Source organism: Tenrec ecaudatus, chromosome 11, assembly GCF_050624435.1.
Source record: "Tenrec ecaudatus isolate mTenEca1 chromosome 11, mTenEca1.hap1, whole genome shotgun sequence".
Classification (NCBI taxonomy): Eukaryota; Metazoa; Chordata; class Mammalia; order Afrosoricida; family Tenrecidae; genus Tenrec; species Tenrec ecaudatus.
Window position 1 is genome coordinate 131,567,431 of NC_134540.1, and position 20,204 is coordinate 131,587,634.

The 20,204-nt window shown below is 36.1% G+C and overlaps 1 pseudogene; it reads left to right on the forward strand.

The window, feature by feature from the left end:
* Nucleotides 1–14,123: 14,123 nt before the first annotated feature.
* On the forward strand, nt 14,124–14,813 carry LOC142460881 (large ribosomal subunit protein uL30m pseudogene; annotated as a pseudogene).
* Nucleotides 14,814–20,204: the final 5,391 nt, after the last annotated feature.

Here is a 20,204-nt window from a genome sequence, read left to right on the forward strand (position 1 = left end):
TTATACGTTTTCAAAAAAGTTATACAAAATGTTAGTTTATCATTTCATACCATTAATATGTAAATAAGAACAAAGATTCACACACAACTATTATATATTATTATAAGGATTTTAAAATATTCATGAAAAACTAATAAATAAGCCATGGTAAAAAACAATAAAGATGTTAATTAAGATATTTCATTGTTGCTCCTTGATTGGTATCCTCAGTTGTAATATTTTTCACTTTTATGTAAGCTTCATCAGCTGTGTGATTGATTCTTTCCCATCTTTCCACTGTAGGAGTAGGATCTCATTCCTTTAGAGGTAGGCCAATTAGACAATCATCATTGTGTTTTATATATTATAAACGGATGATATCTCTTCTGTGAATATGTTGTTTATCTTTTTTAAAAAACATTTTATTAGGGGCTCATACACCTCTTATCACAATCCATACATAAACATACATCAATTGTATAAAGCACATCTGTACATTCTTTGACCTAATCATTTTCTTTTCCTCTTTTCTTTTTTTACATTTTATTAGGGGCTCATACTACTCTTACCACAATCCATACCTATACATGCATCAATTGTATAAAGCACATCCGCACATTCCCTGCCCCAATCATTCTCATAGCATTTGCTCTCCACCTAAGCCCTCTGCATCAGGTCCTCTTCCCACACCCCTCCCCACTCCCCCCTCCCTAATGTGCCCTTGGTAATTTATACATTGTTATTTTGTCATATCTTTCCCTATCCGGAGTCTCCCTTCCCCCGCTTCTCTGCCGCCCATCTCCCAGGGAGGAGGTCACATGTGAATCCTTGTAATCAGTTCCCCCTTTCCAACCCACTCACCCTCCACTCTCCCAGCATCGCCCCTCACACCCTTGGTCCTGAAAGTATCATCCACCCTGGATTCCCTGTGCCTCCAGCCCCCATATGCACCAGTGTAGAACCTCTGCCCCATCCAGTCCTGCAAGGTAGAATTCGGATCATGGTAGTTGGGGGGAGGAAGCATCCAGGATCTGGGGTAAAGCTGTGTTCTTCATCGGTACTACCTTGCACCCTGACTGACCCATCTCCTCTCCTAAACCCCTCTATGAGGGGATCGCCAGTGGCCGACCCTTGGGCCTTGGGTCTCCACTCTGCACTTCCCCCTTCATTCAATATGGTATATATAAACACACACACACACACACACACACACACACACACACACACACATATATATATATATATTTGCATGATGCCTTATACCTGGTCCCTTTATCACCTTGTGATCGCACTGGCTGGTGTGCTTCTCCCATGTGGGCTTTTTTGCTTCTGAGCTAGATGGCTGCTTGTTCACCTTCAAGCCTTTATGACCCCAGACACTATCTATTTTGATAGCCAGGCACCATCAGCTTTCTTCACCACATTTACTTGTTCACCCACTTTGGCTCCAGCAGTTGTCGGGAGAGTGAGCATCATAGAGTTCCAATTTAATAAAAGAATGTATTCATGCATTGAGGGAGTGCTTGAGTAGAGGCCCAAGGTCCTTCCGCCACCTTAATACTTAACCTATAAATATAGACACATAGATCTATTTCCCCATCCTCATATATATATATATATATATATATATATATATATATATATATATATATATATATATATATATATATATATATATATTTGCATGTACATGTCTTTGTCCAGACCTCCATAAATGCCCTTTGACTCCTAGCTCTTTCCTCCATCTCCCTTGACTTTCCTCCTGCCCTACTACCATGCTCCGTCACCACCTGGGCTACAGCTATACCTCTTCTCTACGCAACCTTACCCTTGATCATTTCCCCACCAGGCCTGCCACTCCCCCCTCTCTACCATTTTGGTTCCTGTGTTGTTCCCTTGTCCCTGTGTTTGTTGACACCACTTCCTTACCCCCTTACCCCACCCCCACTCCAAATCCCCTCGGAACTGTCGGTCCCATTGTTTTTCCTCCAGATAGTTCATCCAGCCTTTCCTATTCAGACAAACCTGTGGAGACACTAACATGCATAAAAACAAGACAGAAGAAAACAAAACAACAGTATACAACCAGACAACAAAGCAACAAAAACAAATCACTGACAAAGAACAAAACAAAACACTTCACAAAAGAAAAGCTTGTAGTTAGTTCAAGGATCTTTTGTTGGCCCTTAGGAGTGTTTTCCAGTCCAGTCTGTTGGGGCACCACACCCTGGCCCCAAAGTCCACTTTCAGCATTCCCTGGGGACCTTGCCACTCCATTCCCTTGCTGTTCCGCTGCATTCCCCCAGTGCTTTGCCTCGGTGTGGTGGGATCAGGTCAGGTACAGTTCCCACACTGTGTCTCCGGTGCAGTCCCCTGTATCGCCCTTAGTCACTGAGGGGCATCATTTCTCATAGTGGGGCCAGACATGTTGTTCTCTCTGGGACTGGCTGCTCTATTCAGGATCATCATCCTCACAGCCTGGTGGGCCAGGCTATGTTGTTTATCTTTGAAAATCTCCTTTCTGTTTCTTTCTGCTGAACTTATATCAATGTTCAGACAATATGTTGAGCTCTTTGAACACTTTCAGGGATTGCATAATTCACGCACCGTATCTCGCAAGAATTTGATGCGATTGTCATACAACAAAGACATTATGAAGGCTGTCCAATCGTGGGAGAATACTGACTCACCCAAGTTGCCTAAGTACCCATCACAACATGACCGCATTGCAATTAAAACTGCCCTGTAGCTTCTGTGTGTTATATTGCAGAATTTAGCCTTGTTTGCAGGAAAATCCATGAGAGTCCATTAGGGAAAAATTTGAGAGCCACTCTAATGAAATTACTCAAGTTCACTGGCAAATCGTCTCAGGCTAAAAGTAGAGAGCAAAGTGGTTCTAAGGGACTTTATTCTAAACAAATCAAAGATTGTTAGCTCAAGATATTTATCACAGAGTACATTAAAAATATATCTAAATGTGAATGGTTTGTAAATGGATGGTAGCATTTCAGTATTTTCTTGGAAAATCATGTCTAGTTAAAATACAGTGTTCTTTTTTTCTCCACAGTTAATTAAACTGTGATAAATATTATCAATGTTAAAAACCTAAAACCAATAGTAAAATTTGTTTTCAAGTAAATGGAAAGGGAACATTTTTCCTAATTTAATACTTATATTTATTTCCTTGATAATGGTGATAACCCAGATATTTGTGATTCATTCATTTCTGTTTTCTTTACTTGTTTTTCAATCATTCAGTTGAACATAATGAAAATCTTCACACTAATTTTAGAAAGGGTTTTAAAGTTAAGTCTTAGATTGGTTGGTGGTTTAAAATTTTAAACACATAAAAGCATTTATTAATGTTATGTGAACATTCTTATGCTTAATTTTCAAACATAATATAATTAAATTATAATCAAGAATTATTGAAGATGGATATTTCTAATTAACTGGCTTTGCTGACACTTGGTCCTACACGTTTCTTCAAAGAATTTCTTTTTCTCAGTTGTTACTAAAATTGAGAATCATAGACCACATCTTAATTTTGTTTTAATATTTTTGGTTTATTAATATATTAGTAAAATCATTATATAGTAAAAAATATGTTCCAGTACACAAAATAAATTATTTTTGAATCTCCAAGCATAAATAATTCATCAGTTAGTGATCAATACTTCCCAGTGTGCAGATTGCCTTGAACAGTTTAATCAATCTTTCAGGTATTTTTCATAATTTGCTTGATTGCTACTTACTAAAATATCATAATTTATTATTGGCTTATGTTCAATAAGTCTATACCATACCATTTTGATTCAAAGGCACAAGATTGACTTTTGTTTTTACACTGCAAGATCAGTGTGAAGGAAATAGGAATAAAAAATAGCCAATCAGTACAGTTGCAATTTATCTCTTTACATTAAACTATATTTGTGGTGTTTATACTAAAATTATATTAAAAATGTCCTTGTGATCTCAAATTTTCATTTAATTAAAAGGCAAGTTTTAGTAGAAGTGATTGAATGCTTCCATAATTATATTGCACACTGTTAAATAGCATCATTGCATAAGCAAGGTAATGCAAGGATACTTGTTGCATTTATATTCAGTAATGTTTTATTACTTATTTCTATGATAAAGATGATCAAGGTCAATTCCTATTAACTCTACATTATATTAAGTTTATATTATTTCCAGTGTTGAGAAGAAAAACATATATTATTATATGAAGACAGCTACTTGTACACATAACTCTGGGTGTTTAATATCATTTAAAATTTTATTCTTTTATATGTAATGTTTCCATGACAGATTATATTTCTAATGCTTGTTTCGCTAAATTTGATTCCTAAAACTAAACTTGTGCGAATGTTTTATGAATTTATGCTTCTTCACTTAAGACATCTAGCAAATTACACCCATATATGATGAAATCATAGCATGTATTTGAATATATTTAGTTTTTACTACATGTATTTGGCAAAACCACATGTTTAATTTCATAACATTCATTCTCTTTCTTCTAGAATAAAAACAAAATCATTTTTTTTGTTTGGCAAAGCACTATCTAGTTATAATATTACATTCTTATGACACAGATTCAACAATAAAAACACAGTACTATCAACAACCAAAAATAAGAATTCGATTTTTTATATGAAAGCTTACTTACCTGAACTAAGTTTCAGAACTTTCACTGTGTATGCTCATCCTTAAGTCCTCTGGTAGAACAGTAGCAATCAGTGTATCAGGATAGGGAAAATACTGGAATTATAGACCGATTTTCTTGCATAAGGTGTGCTTTAGAAACAGTAGAAACGACCAACTGTGTTTTCTTGGTTGGTTAGTACACAGCATATTATTCACAATAGGGGGGAAACAACTGCCCACAAAATAGTTACAATGTGAAAGTGTCTCTGAAACAGGAACATTCTGCCCTGTCAAAACTTTCCCCTTTCTCCTCCTCAACTAAGCTAGTAAGCTACAGGTGTTTCGATTTCAAAAGACAATTCTAAGGATTTTAACACAAAATGTATTAGTGTTGCTAAGTCAACTTCTGTCACCCACTGGCAAGCCCTTTAACAGCTAGAATGACTACAGGCTGTAAATCATGACTTACTGGCCCTTCATATATCCTATATACTCAGAAGAGTAAACACACCCAAACACAAGGGACAATGGCTAATAGGACCTCCATATAAACCCGTTGGCATTGACCCTTTGAACTCTCTTTTCGTCTCTCTTCTTCAGAGCCAGTACACAAAACCTGCAATATGTACTGGCTGAAGAGGGAACCTAGCCATACAATTTTAAAAGTCCAAAAAAGAACAACAAAAAGAACCCCGGTAGTTCACATGAATTTTAGCAGAAAATTTTACAAAATGTGTTTTACTTCTTTAAAGTGTATCAGCCACTTTAGAACATCCTGAAAGACTAGACACTTTTAAAAGTATTTATTACTGTCAACTCTATGTACAGTAGTGGAATAAAATGTACACACATAACATGACAGTGGTTATAATGTGAAAATTAGATCAACTGTAAGTTTACAGATGCTTATTTTTGTCAACTGGATTGATAAAGGTGAGGTGGGGGAGAGTGGGAAGAGAGATTCTAGACCAGAATCATTATATACTAATTTAGAGGACATTTTCAGATACTAGCCTTTGTTACAAATGTACAGTTGATTCAATGCTGCTGTGTGTACAATGGACAAACTTAAGTCTTTATAGGAAACATCTAGAAATATTCCTTCTAGATATTTGGAAGTGCACATGTTAAGAGAGGATGCAAAACAAAACCCTTTCGATACTTTCTTTGTGGAGGTAATTCATAGAATGGTTGCATTTGGGGATGGAATAACTCCTTTCATGTCTTGGAGGCAGACTGCTGGGTAGTGGGCGTGGGAATGGGGCAGGAAAGGCAACGCAGAGGGAATGGTGCTCTACCCAGAGTTGACGATTTCAGATTGCCTGTACATGGTTTTATATGTGCATTTAGTTAACATTTCTGTGTGTGGAAGGACAAATAAGTCCTAATGCCCAAAGTATTTTGAAAAATAGGGGTCTGAAACAATCTCTTATACAAGGACTGTCTTCAGTGGCGTGCCTTGGTTAATCCACCTCTTGGAGCCTGTCATTATGTTGTCATTGAACGTGGTGGAAGGAGAAGAGGAAGGGTGAAGGGAAAGGCTGTTGACTAGAATCGCCTTGCCTAGGAAACCATGTTAGATTATAACCATAAGTTTATATGTACAGTTTTATAAAAATACATGAGCTTATTCTGAAAAATGCTTATTATTTTACAGTAGCTAAGCATTTTAGATGTCTGGAGGTGACATTGTGTGATCAAAAGTCATACTAATGAGTTAACCAATCTGTAAACATCTTTTGGTTGTAATTTAGAAAAGCATCTTGGATGCAGATTTCTTTCTCCCAACAGTTTTACTGCCACAAAATCTCCATATCACACAATCGCTCAATCATATCAAGGGGACGTGTACAATCACTACCACATCTATCTTAGAGCTTTCCCTCTCCCCCACCACATGGTTGAGTAGCCTTTAAACTGAGTTGTGCGATCATGATCAGTTCTAGTGCTCCCTTCCCCCTCCTGACTTCCTTATTTACCCCCCAAATCCACTTCCCCCACCCCTGCACTCCCTATAACAACTTGTGGCTATAATTATCATTTTATTTACATCCACTCCTCCTGTGCTTTGCAGTTGGATGACCCAACAGAAAACTGAAAGCCAAATCATACTATGGTGGTAAGGATAACAGCATCTTAGTATAAAAACAAAAATACAAATAATATATAGGAGGGAAAGCCCCCATCAGCATTAAAATTGCCAGGAAGAAATTTCTGTCATGGAACAAATACTTGCACACAGTACAATCTCAGGTTGTGGCTATCAGAGGTCAATTGGCCAAATGTGGAGTTTGGTCCAGCATAATCAAGCTTACCATGCCTCTGCCTGATAGTGAGGCTGCTCAGCCCCCTTCTGCCCCTGGCTGGAGGGGATCTGCTAGCTTCTGGGTCGGACTAGATATACTGCATATGGGTTCTAGGCTTCCAGGCTTCCAGGCTCTTCCATAGCCTTCTCCAAATTGGTTGTTCATAATTTTAACAATCATACTTTTTTCTTAACCATATTGCATTTTGTAATTGTCATCTTTGGATCACACCAGCTAGTGTGCTTGTTCTTTGTGGGCTTCATTGACTCCTCGCTTAGATGGCTGCTTGTTTGAATTCAAGCTTTTAAGACTCCAGACACTATTTCAATTGATATAGCGGAACACCATCTTCAGCACCCTTTGCTGTAGCACCCTTATCTTCAGTGATCATTTCATGAAGGTGAGTATACAGCAGATCCGTGATATAAGAGCAAATTGTTCTGAAGTTGGAGCTAGGCTTTAATGCAAGCCAAGAACTCATCCCTGGGTCCATGATTTTAAAATTTAATTTCTATTTTGCTGTAACTGGAATATTAATATGTCATAATCCTTCCATAATTCAATTACACCAAACATAATTTTATAATTGCTTCCATAATCAATATCCAAATGTACTATTCCTTCTCATCTCACATGCTTCTGACATGTGTTCAGGAGAGAACAATCCCTGGAGATGCTCATCTTGTTCAGTAAAGCAGAAAGGCAGTGAAAAGAGGAAGGCCATTGGCCAGATCTGTTTCCACAATGGGTGCATTGAAAGGACAAGGGTGAGGATGGCACTGGACCGTTCAAGGTTATCTTCTGTTTTACACAGGATTGCTAGGAGTCAAAATTGGCAACATAAGTTTACCAATGTACTTACTCTTCTCATACTTTTTCTGCTTTTTGTGACTTTTCTTTGACCTGCAGACAAAGATTTGCCTTAGTGAATGAGCATTACTGAAATGTTTTCCATGTATCCAAATCTCCTTGCTCTTAAACCATTATTTTAAAATTTAATCTTTATAAGGGAACATGACTAGGCCAGGGGATTTGGAAGAGAGTTACTTGGCCAACTGAATGGAAGAGACACATATTTGTATCAATTCCAAGGAAAGGTAACCCAATAGAATGCTCACATTTTAAAACTAATCTATGTTTCCCTTTATTGGCAGGAGAGATGAGTCCCAGGAGAAGCACGCCATGCTTGGTAAATACGGGAACAGGAACAACGAGGAAGGCAGTGGACGATCTGGATGGACATAGTGGCCGTGCTGATGGACTCAAATAGAAGAACGACTGAGAGGATGGCATAGGACCAGGCAGTGTTCCGTTCTGTCTTACATAGTGTTGCTCTAATTAGAACCAACTTGAGGTTACCTAACAATAACAATGTATTTCAGTCTAACCAGATGCCTTTTCATTTTAAAAACTTCCTTATAGATGTGTATTTTCCTTTTCTCAATAGCACTTTAAATTCTATAACATTGGTAAAATTAATGGTATTATTATTAGAATTACTAAATGTCTCCTAAAGGTTTCTTAAATTATTTCTCAACTAGCTTATAATGCTACCTATAAAGTGGACCAGGTATATGTATACATAAATTTTAGAATTTAAACATTTTATAATATATATCAACTCTAGATGGACAAACCTATTTTTCAATCACACTTAATTGTAAGCCCTAATCTAAGAGTAATTAGACATTTTAAGATGGGGCTCAGCTAAAAACTTGGATTCATGGAGTGGTCACTGAAGATAGGGGTGCTATAACAAAGTATACGGAAGAAGCCAGGAGCTGCAGTAATATCTGGGATCTTAAAAAAAAAACGGTCATCTAAGTTAGGTATAAATAGGTCCACACAGAAAGAGCATATCAGCCAGTGTTGTCCAAGTATTGCAAATAATAAAATCCAAGACTGAAGGAGAAAAATGTTATTAGAGCCTAATTTCTGAGCCCTGTGCTTGCAGAAGGATAGATAGCAGTGAAAGTCAACGGTCCATTTATAAGGGCCCCACTCAGATAAAGGTTCCACTGAGTTCCCTCAAACTAATCACAAGGGGGTGAACGGTCTTTCTCTCAGGAAAAGTGCATTGGTAAGTATATTTCTGCAGTTGTCATTAAGTTAAATTTTAACATATTAATAATAGGAACCTAATGAGTCTTTTTGTCAAGTAACTTTCCCTTTTCACTTGTTCTTATTAAAGACTCTTGAAAATAAATTCTATCAATAAGCAAAATATCCATCATATATAAAATATATCTTAGCTTATCATTTGTTTTTTTCATCGTTATCCATCTTTAATTTACTCTAATTTTGTTTATCTTCTGATTTCTCTTGGATAAAAGATTTTCTGTGTTTATTTTGTTGTTTATGAGTTTTCCATTGTTGTTTCTTGTATGATATTCTTTATATGAAATTCAACACACATACACCTAAAGAGAGATTAATTAGATTAATAGCTCCTAGGAGTTGTGGCAGGGAATACTGGGGGTTAATGGGGAATTCATTATAATAAATATATGAATGAAGAAAATGTTCCAAAATTGATTATAGTGATTGCATATTTAGTTGTTTTAAATTTATTTAAACCAACGTATTTCATGGCACATGAATTATATATTCAGTGTAAGTCTCCAAACTTTAAAAAAATGATAAAATATATAAATAACAAAAGAAATATTTTGGAATATTTTAAACATTCTAGACATTGTATTAGCAACATGGTTACAATATAACTCTCCAAAATGTTTAAGCAAGATACAAATTATTTTATCTAATTATTTATTGAAGAGTGACAAAATGGTTAAATATGTATCAAAATTATCATCACGTCTTATATATGCATTTATAGAATTACTGACTTATATACATGAGTATAACTATATAATTATCTTTTAATCCTATATATAAAAATTCAAGAAGCTTAATAAGATTATTATTCATTATAGGTATATATAATTTGGTAGTTCAAATAGTCATGATAAGAGAAAATACACATAGTGTTCATATGTCTTCTATAAATTACAATGATTTCTACAGTACCAAGTAGAATCAAGCAAAAATTAAAATAAATAAAAACATATACTGATGACATGATCCATAGATTCTGTTTATTATGATTCAATATTCAGTACAAAGCACTTTTGAACTTTTGGTTTATTTAAAAAATTTTCATGTTTATTAAATGCCCAGACTGTGTCCAGGGAAACAAACAGATATGATCTTCTGCTATTTCCACTGTAATATTATAAGAACAGTACATTTTTTACCTTTATTTTAGTAACAAACAAGAAAAGGTAAACCAAAAAGTTGCTGAAGGTTCAGAAAATAAAGCTTGTCTACCCAAAATTAGTCAGTGGGCTGAATTCTTACATTTTCACCTTTTATAGGGTACTTTGCTGAGTATTAGAGATATAAATTTAAATAATGTATTCATTATCATCTTTTGTGCTGTTGTTATTATTAGAAATAGTACCTTAATATCAGAGATCACAAATTAAATGTGCCTTTACCATTTTTCTCTTCTTACATAATAAACCACTTAGTCGTGGTTTAAATAATACTAGCAAATGTGGGAGGTTCTAAGAGTGGGAAGGGATCAACAGCCTATTCCTATATTCAGAAGTCTAGAATATGTTTCACTTGAGGGGATCTATAGCAGGGGTGCTCACACTTCTTCAGCATGCGAGCTTCTTATAAAAAGAGCAAGTCAAAATGATCTACCAAGTACAAAAATGCAAAACATATTTATTACATTTATTCATAAATGCATTGATAATTCGTTATATGTACAATGTATGTTTATGTACCTTGCATAACCGCATGAGCTATATTGCGCAACACAACACAATTGGCTATGTACCTTTTTGTCATGACCTGAGTTGACTCTGATGACTTGCACTGAATGGAATGAGCCAAGGATGCATAGTCCAGACAGTAGCTGCTGACAGCTAGCCCCAAGCGCACTTCCAAATGACCTTCAGTCATGGTGGAACGGTACTTGGACTTAATGATCTTTATGTGGGAACAGGCTGACTCACATAAATAAGTAGAGCTGAATGCTGCAGTCAGGGAGGCAGCACATTTTCTCATGTTTGGGTACATTCCCTCTGCGAATAAGTTCCAGAACCGTTCTGCCGCTCTGGAATTCCGCTGAATATCGGCTTGTAGTGCCAAAATCTGCCATTCCGTATGAACGTGATACGTTTTCGTCTTTTTACTTGGTCCAGCTCCCCCTCTCATTTTAATACCGTTTCTTATGTTCAAGAGAAAAAAAACAAGGTCTAAACATTGGCAATAACTTAGCTGGTCAGTTTGGCTGCACTTAGCACAGTTGTTTGGATATGCGGTTGACACCTAAGATTGCATCTGATTGCGCTATGTATCAATGAAGTGACTGGTTGGAAGACAGGCCTACTTCTATATTTTTGATGACATGCGATGTACCCACACTATATTTGCGATCGACATATTGAGCACCCTGATCTATATAGTCTTCTTCACACATTCATGCCATACATAAATGATTTGTAGTTAACCAAAAAGGATAAATGGCAAAGGAAGACAGTCTTTTTACATAATGAATAGCCAAAAGATACTTATGTTTCTATTGAACAAAACTAAAAAAGATGGAAGCATTTTAAACATTGAATATAAAAGTACACAACAAACAATCAAAATATTAACATTTTGCATTAAACAGTATAGGAACCAAAATCTGAATGCAGAAATATATGTTGAATATTTAAATTGATATACTAAATACAAGTTTGATACTAATATTGAATACTACTGTATAATGTCCTTTTCCAGGCACTGCTAATTCCAGATATTATGTCCAATTTATGTGAAACAAGATCTAACATCCTTACTTTCAAAGAGCCTTTTGCTCCAGGAGAGATTGATTTGTTTTTCTGGCAACCTGGGACACTCTGAATACTCTTCACTGACACCATAATTCCAATGTATCGCTTCTTCCCAGGCCTACCTCATTCATTCCCCTGCTTTCACATGCACACGATCTCACTGAAAATATCAACATTTATGTCAGGCATACCTTGGTCCTCAAAGTGAAAACTTTGCGCCTTAACAATTTAAAGCAGTCTTGTGGAGCAGGTATACTACATCGTCTGGTTTCTTGATTGCTGCTTTTGTGAATATTGATTACGGGCCCAGTGAAATGAAATCATTGTCATCTTCAAAAATGTTCTTTTTATCAGGATGTGAGGATTTTGGTTTTCTTTTATTAGATTGTAATTTGTACCATGGAAGCACTGTTATGGTCTTATTTGGTACCTGTGGTAAGTTCTCTGGTTTCCGTAAGCAAGGTTGTGTCATGTGCATATTTCAGATTGTTGATAAGTGACAACAGGACTAAAGGAAGAATTATTAACAACCTGTCATATGCTGAGTCTTGTGTTTCCTAGAAAAGTAAAGAAGTAGTCATTCAGACAGAATAAGAGACTATGACATGTTTTAAACTCAAGGAAGGTATGTGCCAGCTTTGGATCCTTCGGCCATGCTTATACTGAGCAAATTATCTGAGAAGTCCATTAAAAGAACTTGCAAGAAAGGGAGGAAATAAATCTTAAAAAATCCACAAAAAGATTTTTTTGTTTTTGTTGTTTCAAAACTACTTCTATTTTGTGTTTTAATTATTATTTTTTAAAATCATTTTATTGGGGGCTTTTACAGCTCTTATCACAATCCATACATACATCTATGTGTCAAGCACATTTGTACATATGTTGCCATCATCATTCTCAAAACATTTTCTTTCTACTTAGGCCCTTGATATCAGCTCCCCTGGTATCCACAAAAAAATGTTACACTCATTTTCACAGAAATTAAATATTTACAGATATTTTATAAGATGTAAATAAAAGGTTTATGGAAAATTTTGAGGAAAAAAATCAAATAAAAGTTTTACTAATGGATTTTAAAACAAGCATTTGATTTGCTTGAACAGGGAAAACTCAGTAGAAAATTAGTGAATTCCTAGATAGAAGAATATAAAATTATTTTAAATGGATGGATCAGGCTTGATATCATCTACTTGCAGTACTGGGCAGCATGGGTGTCAATAAGTCAATTGCTTTTAAAATTTCAGGATTTTGCCTTTCTTTAAAGCCAGCCTTCACAAATGTGCTTCATGCAACATTTGAATATAACCCATTTAAATTATGACTTTGTGGTAGAAAGTAATATTATAGTAAACATTGCTCTTGTCCTGCCTAACAAATCTAAACAAAGCAAAAGGAAATACATTAGTTAAAAATAACCCAATACACCATTGTTTTAGTGTATATTTAATATTAGAGTAAATATGGATTTAAATGCAGGAATTAAAACCATAAAATTCCTTAAAGAAAAATGATAGTAATGTTTGAGATATAGGTTTTAACAACAGTTTCCTAGCCAACACAGCAAAACGATGAGCAACAAAAGTCAAATTATGTGAATCAGATTTCATCAAAATTGAATACTCGAGTGCCTTAGAGGACATTATTAACATGGTGAAGAAAAAGCCTACAAATGTGAAGAAAAAAAAGGAAACATATACCTTTCAAATGTTTACTAATTATATATACTGTTCAAAGCAACAACAGCACATTCACATATTAACAACTAAAAGATACATTCCAATAAGAAATGTTCAAAATATCTGGATAGACATTCACCAATGAAGGAATATAAATAGCTAACATACATAGAAGATTCTTAAAGTCAATATTCATTCCTAAAACTTACTTCTATCAAATCGATTTTGAGTCACGGCAACTCTACAGAACACAGTAGTAGTCATGTGGATTTCTAAGATTGTAATCTTTACTGGAGTAGAAAGCCTCATCTTTCTCATGAAGAAGAGTCGATGGTTTTGAACTGCTGACCTTGTGGTGGTAAACAGCCCAATGAGTAAACTACTATGCTGCCAGGGATCCTTCAGAGATCAAAAGCATAACTATAATAGGATGTCATTTCAAACACATGACTCACATGACTCTAATCAGAAAAAAATGAAAACAACATGTGTTTGTGAGTATGTGGAAAATTGGAATGTTAACTCATTTCTGGTGAACTGTAAATTAATACTATTGATATAGGCAACATTTTGATGGTTAAAATTTTTATAATCATTTATAAAGAGGAAACCAAAGGGCGAAGGAGGAATTATTCCTTAAGATACACTAAATTTCGTCCGGTGCGGCTTCCCCTCGGTGGGGAAGGCCATTCCACAAAGGAGCGACAGGATACTTAGCGCCTCGATTTCGCCGGCCACGGGTCCACGGCCTTGAAAGAGGCATCACCAAACCCAATGGCCGGGATTCTGCGCTCAGTCATTCAGAGACCCCTGGGCAGTCTACAGCCTGTGACAAAAGGTGTGGAGTCTCTCATATGCACGGAGTGGATTCGCCACAAATTTACCAGATCAAGAATTCCAGATAAAGTGTTTCAGCCTTCGCCAGCAGATCATGAAAAATATGGTGGAGATCCACAAAACCTTCATAAACTTCATACTGTTACCAGGATAAAAAGTACAAAAAGGCGGCCATATTGGGAAAAAGATATAATAAAGATGCTTGGATTAGAAAAAGCACATACTCCTCAAGTTCATAAGAATATTCCTTCAGTGAATGCAAAACTGAAGGTGGTGAAACATTTGATAAGGATCCAGCCACTGAAGTTGCCACAAGGACTTCCGACAGAGGAGGACATCTCTGACACGTGCCTCAGGAGCACTGGGGAATTAGTAGTGCGGTGGAATCTAAAACCTGTGGAGCAAGAAGGAATTAAGTCCTAATGCCAGAGCAGCTTCAGATTTTAGAAATGTAAATCATTTTTATTTAAAGATGATGAAAAGGTGTTTTCATTAAAATATATTTTAAATAACCATTAAAAAAGATACACTAAATTTCTAGTAACATTGATGAAAAACATTTTTAATGGTTCTTGGTAATAGGTACACCATATTATGGGCATGTTTTTCATTATTTACAAACAACCATTTCACTAATGTCACTGAATTTTCCCTGTAAAAGTTTTGAAATGATACTTATTTAAAGACTGAAATTTGATCACCTTTTATATATGTAATGAAACAATAATATGAATCCAGATATACTTATACATGATAATTTATATTCTTTCTTTTATACTGTGCCTTATCTGAAAGAAACTGTTAATCTGCACTTGTAATGATTAATTATTTTAAAGTTTTACAAATTTTTATATATGCGATATAAAATATGTTCTTGCTTTTTGGAGTGTGCTTCTGGCTTTATGCTATTAGTAATTATATTAAAATGCTTCAGTATATTCCCTTAGAGTACATTACCAATATGTTTCTTTATATTACTGAGTAATATTTAATTTTGTGGGCTATTCCAATCATCTATAGCTTGGGTCTTCTATTTATATTTTGACCTCTTGAACTCTGAAAATTCTGACAAAAATTTAGAAACAACTGGAAAAAATACCTTATTCCTGCTTAATACAAAAAAAAAGATGTTACACAAGAATGTTGAAATTTTCTTAAAATGTCAATAGTCTCTAGGATATATGACTACAGTTTTTCAGAAAACAATTCAGGTATGATTGCAATAGTATACACACAGGTAACTTCCAGGTAAGAAAATTAGTTGGAAAGAGGATATAATTTCAAATGTAAGATGGAACATAGCTGTAAGCAGGTGATACCAGAAAGAAGTTTACCAGTGTTGTACTGATCACGCAAAAAATCTCATTGTGTGGATCATAACAGAGTATGGAAAATATTTCAAAGAATAGGAATTCTAACACTCAGTAATGTTTATGGGAAACTCTACATAGACAAAGAAACAGAACAAGGAGACACTTCATGATTTAAAGTCAGCAAAACCTGCATCAGAGTTGTATCCTCTTATCACAAGTCATACATATATCAATTGTGTAAAGCATATTTATACATTCATTGCCCTCATCATTCTCAAAACATTTGCTCTCCACCTAAGCCCCTGGCATCAGGTCCTCATTTTTCCCCTCCCTCCTCGCTCCCCCTCCTCATCTACCCTTGATAATTTATAAATTATTAATTTGTCATATCTTGCCCTGCCCAACGTCTCCCTTCACCCACTTTTCTGTTGTCTGTCCCCCAGGGAGGAAGTTATGTGTGGATCCTTGTAATCGGTTCCCCCTTTCCAAACCACCCTATCAGTATCGCCACTCACACCACTGGCCCTAAAGAGTTTTAATGGCTGATACCATGTTTCTCCATTGTTTCTTGTCATGAGTGTGGTCAATTTTACTGTGTATTCCATCTGGAAGAAGGCCAGGTGTAGAGTGATATTTTGTAGTACTGAGGGGGAAAAAGATGCTCGCACCAAGAATTGGTATTGAAAAATTCTATCATGTGATTTCAAGCTTTTTTCTGTCACCCAGGCTGTATTTTCCAGCTACTTTTCTTTCTGCTGTGTTTCCAAATTTGAATTATAAATGCCAAAAATTGTCAATGCATTTTTATTGCACATTTGATCCATTTCAGATTGAACAAGTAGGTAAAGTTCTTCAAATTCTGCATCACTAGCTGAGGTGCTTGGTCCATACATATGAGTAATGATTGCTTTGACTGGATTTTCTTGTATGTGGTAGGTATTATCCCGAAGCAGATAGCAGAGCATTTTAAAATAGATCTTGAAGTGCCTTTCTTGATAATACATGTGACAACATTATTCTTGAATAAGGACATATTTTTAGCAGAAATTGTTTAGGAAAGAAGACAATGGAATGATATATAAAACCGTGGACACAAAACAAAAAGCAACTGCCAACAAAGATTCTGATATCCAGAAAAATTATCCTTTAAATATGAGGGAGGAATAGGATATTTCTGGACATGGTTAAATTTTTTATACTTGTGAAAACAAAGAAAAACAAAAATAATGCTAAGTCAACAATAAGAGCAGACATAAATTAGTTTAACATTCAAGACATACCGCATAGAAGTCAATACACTTAAAACAGTACTTAAAATAGCATAAGAAAAAGAAATAAGTCAATGAAACCACACCACAATACACATCAATATGACAGTAATAAACCTATACATGTTACAACCAACATCGACTGTGAATTAAATATGGCAGTGGGAGCAGAGAGCAACTGAGAAAGTAGTGTAGAGGAATACAGTATTTCCCTTTCTCTGCCCTCCACCTTCTATCGGTCTCTATCTATTCTGACAACCAACTATTTCTCCCAAATAATTTATTTTTATATTGGGTCCAATAACTCATTGCAATCACCATCCAGAACTCACAGACAATACTCACAGTAAGTGAGATTTATGAGAAGCTAGTAACTCTAGGGGCATACTTATGCACTGGCCTGATAACCACAAGCTTGGCACTTGAAAACCACTCTCTGTTCAGCCAGAGAAAGACACAGCTTCCGATCCCCACAAAGAGATACAGTCTCAGAAACCAACAGGGCAGTTCTGTTCTGTCTTACCCGGTCACTATGAATCATAATCAACCAGATGGATGTGATGTTGGATAAGTTTTACAAGAGAAATTAACAGGTCATCATGAACCAGGATCAGTAAACAGTAAGGATACAGTCATTGGTGTACATTGTAGCCTTTCCTTGGCCAACCTTGGCCAAGTCTTTCTCTGATCTGCAGACCTTTCACCCCTGGTCCCCCGGGCTGTTGCGCCTGGGTCAGTAAGCCAGCCCGCACTACTCTGCCTCACAGTCTCAGTCTTGACACTGCTTCTCTGTTCTCTCTCAGGGTCTCCTTGTCTTGATCTCTGGTGTCAGCCTGGCTCCTTTCATCTGTCCAGGGTCTTTATGCCCTTGCCTTTTGTGCCTCTGATCCCAGAGCCCACATCAGACATAAATCTCATTCATGCTCCACTTTAAATTGTCTTGGGGTTTCTCGCCTTATTCTCCCCGTATACTTGTTTGTGACTTATACACTAATCCCGTGTTTGATGGCAGCATGGATTCTGATTTTCAGCAGACCATACCCCCAGTGAAAATTAAAAATCGTGATTTAAGTCTCACCTCAAGTAATGTCACATCTATTAAGGATATATGTGGTCTTAATCTTGTAAGACAGAGAAAAATAATACGAACAACAGCAAACTCACTGCCATTGAGTCGATGCAGACTCATAGCGACTCTATAGTGCAGGGTAGAAGTGCTCCTGTGGATTTCTAAGACTATGTCTGTTTACAGGAGGAGAAAGCCCCTGTGGGGCAGCTGGTCATATCGAATTGCTGACCTTGTGGAACACGTCCCCATGAATAACCACTATGCCACCAGGACTCCTCTTGTAATCGAGACCCTCTCCCAAAGTAGGATTCCAGCTAAAAGTGGAGGCTAGAAGAGATTAAAGTATTAATTGACTATTTCTCAGTAGCAGTTTGGGTAAGAAAACAAGACCCATCAATATGCTGTATACAATAAGCACACGTTAGATACAAAGACAAAAACATACTAGAAAACAAAGGATAGAAAATATATCTATAAAGATAAAGACTGAGAAACAGCAGCGTGGCACTATTCATCTCTGAGAAAATAGACATCACGGAAAATTCCACGGAGACAAAGAAAGGCCATATACCATTGCGTAAGGGAAAATAGAACAAGAAGACAAAACTATGATAAACATACATGCATCCAATGATAGATTCACGTATTAGTTAACCTAGCCCCTATGTAAGAGAAGGAAGAAAGAAACAATACAAGAATAATAGTAAGAGATTTCAATACTTTTTTCTTGAGGAATGGCAGATAATCAAATCAGAAACTCAGGGAAGGCACAGAAAAACCAAACAATATAGTTAAGCAACGTGATATATGTAGAGCGCTCCATTCAATAGCATCACATGGGATACTCCCTAGAATAGATTATCTGGTAGGAGACAAAGCAAGCCTAAACAAATTTCATTATTCTTTTAAGATTTTATAACCCATTTTGTCAGACCACAATGCTAAAAATTTAAAGTCAACAATAGGAAGAACAGAGTAAATTAATCAGACAAATGGAAACAGAATAATATAGTGCAGTGCTAGATTCAGACTCATAGAAACACAAGTGGACAGAGCAGAACTGCTGACCGTGTGGGTTTCTGAGACTATGATCTTTACAAGAGTGGAGAACCTCATCTTTCTCCCAACTGCATGAAAACTGAGTAAGGGATGAAAGAATAAATGAGACTAAAACTACAACATACAAAACCTTTTGTTGCTCTTGCTTCCTGTGTAGTGCTCCAACCTGCTGTGACCCTGTACACAACGGATAAAATACTGTCTTATCCTCGACTGGACTCGCAATCTCTCATCCGTTTGAGCACATTGCAGACCCACAGGGCAAATCCATCATGTTGACAGTCTTCCTATTTTTCGTCAGCCTTCTCGTTTACCAAAGTTAATTTCTTTTTTCAGGTACTAGTCTTTCCTAGTTTCATGTCCAAAGTACGTGAGATGAAGTCTTGCCATCTTCTCTTCTAAGGAACATCTGGTTGTGTTTTTTTTCTTACTCTTTTGACACTCCATGGAACTTTCAGTATCCTTCTGCAGCACCGTACTTCAAATGCATTGACCCATCTTTGGTCTTTCTTATTCAATGTCCAACTTTCACATATCATGGTCAGGTGCACTTTAACCATCAAAGTGACATCCTTACTTTTGAATACTTTAAAGCAATTTTGTTCAGCAGATTTTCTCAATGTAATCCATCCTCTGCTGTCTAAAATGTTGCTTCTATGAGCACTGATTGCAGATACAAAAAAGATTAAATTCTTGACAACTTAAATTTTTATATATCATGGTATTGTTTTCCTTCCAGAATGAGAACCGACTATAAATGAATAGGCTATGTCCTTCCAAGAGATTAGTCACTGGAAACCTTATGAATAGCAATCAAGCATTGTCAGACCCTGTAAACCAAACCTCTGGAACACAGCAAATGGCAATTTATTTCAATAGCACATGCATGAAAAAAGCAGAGAGAAAAAGATGAATAACAATATTTAAAAGTGGGCAACTATCATAAACAGATAAAGTTCACCAATGACCACATCCAACAACCAACAAACATATGAAGAAAACTTCACTATATCTCATTTCTGGGAGGAGCAAATAAAAGGAATAAAAGCCAAATTCGAAGAGAACCAAACTGAAAAACTGGAAATAACAGAATGCTAAGGAGGCGATGGAGAGATCAGAACCTCATACAATGTTCGTTGGACTGCAAGTAGGTACGACAACTGTGAAAATTTCTATGACACTGTATTAAACAAC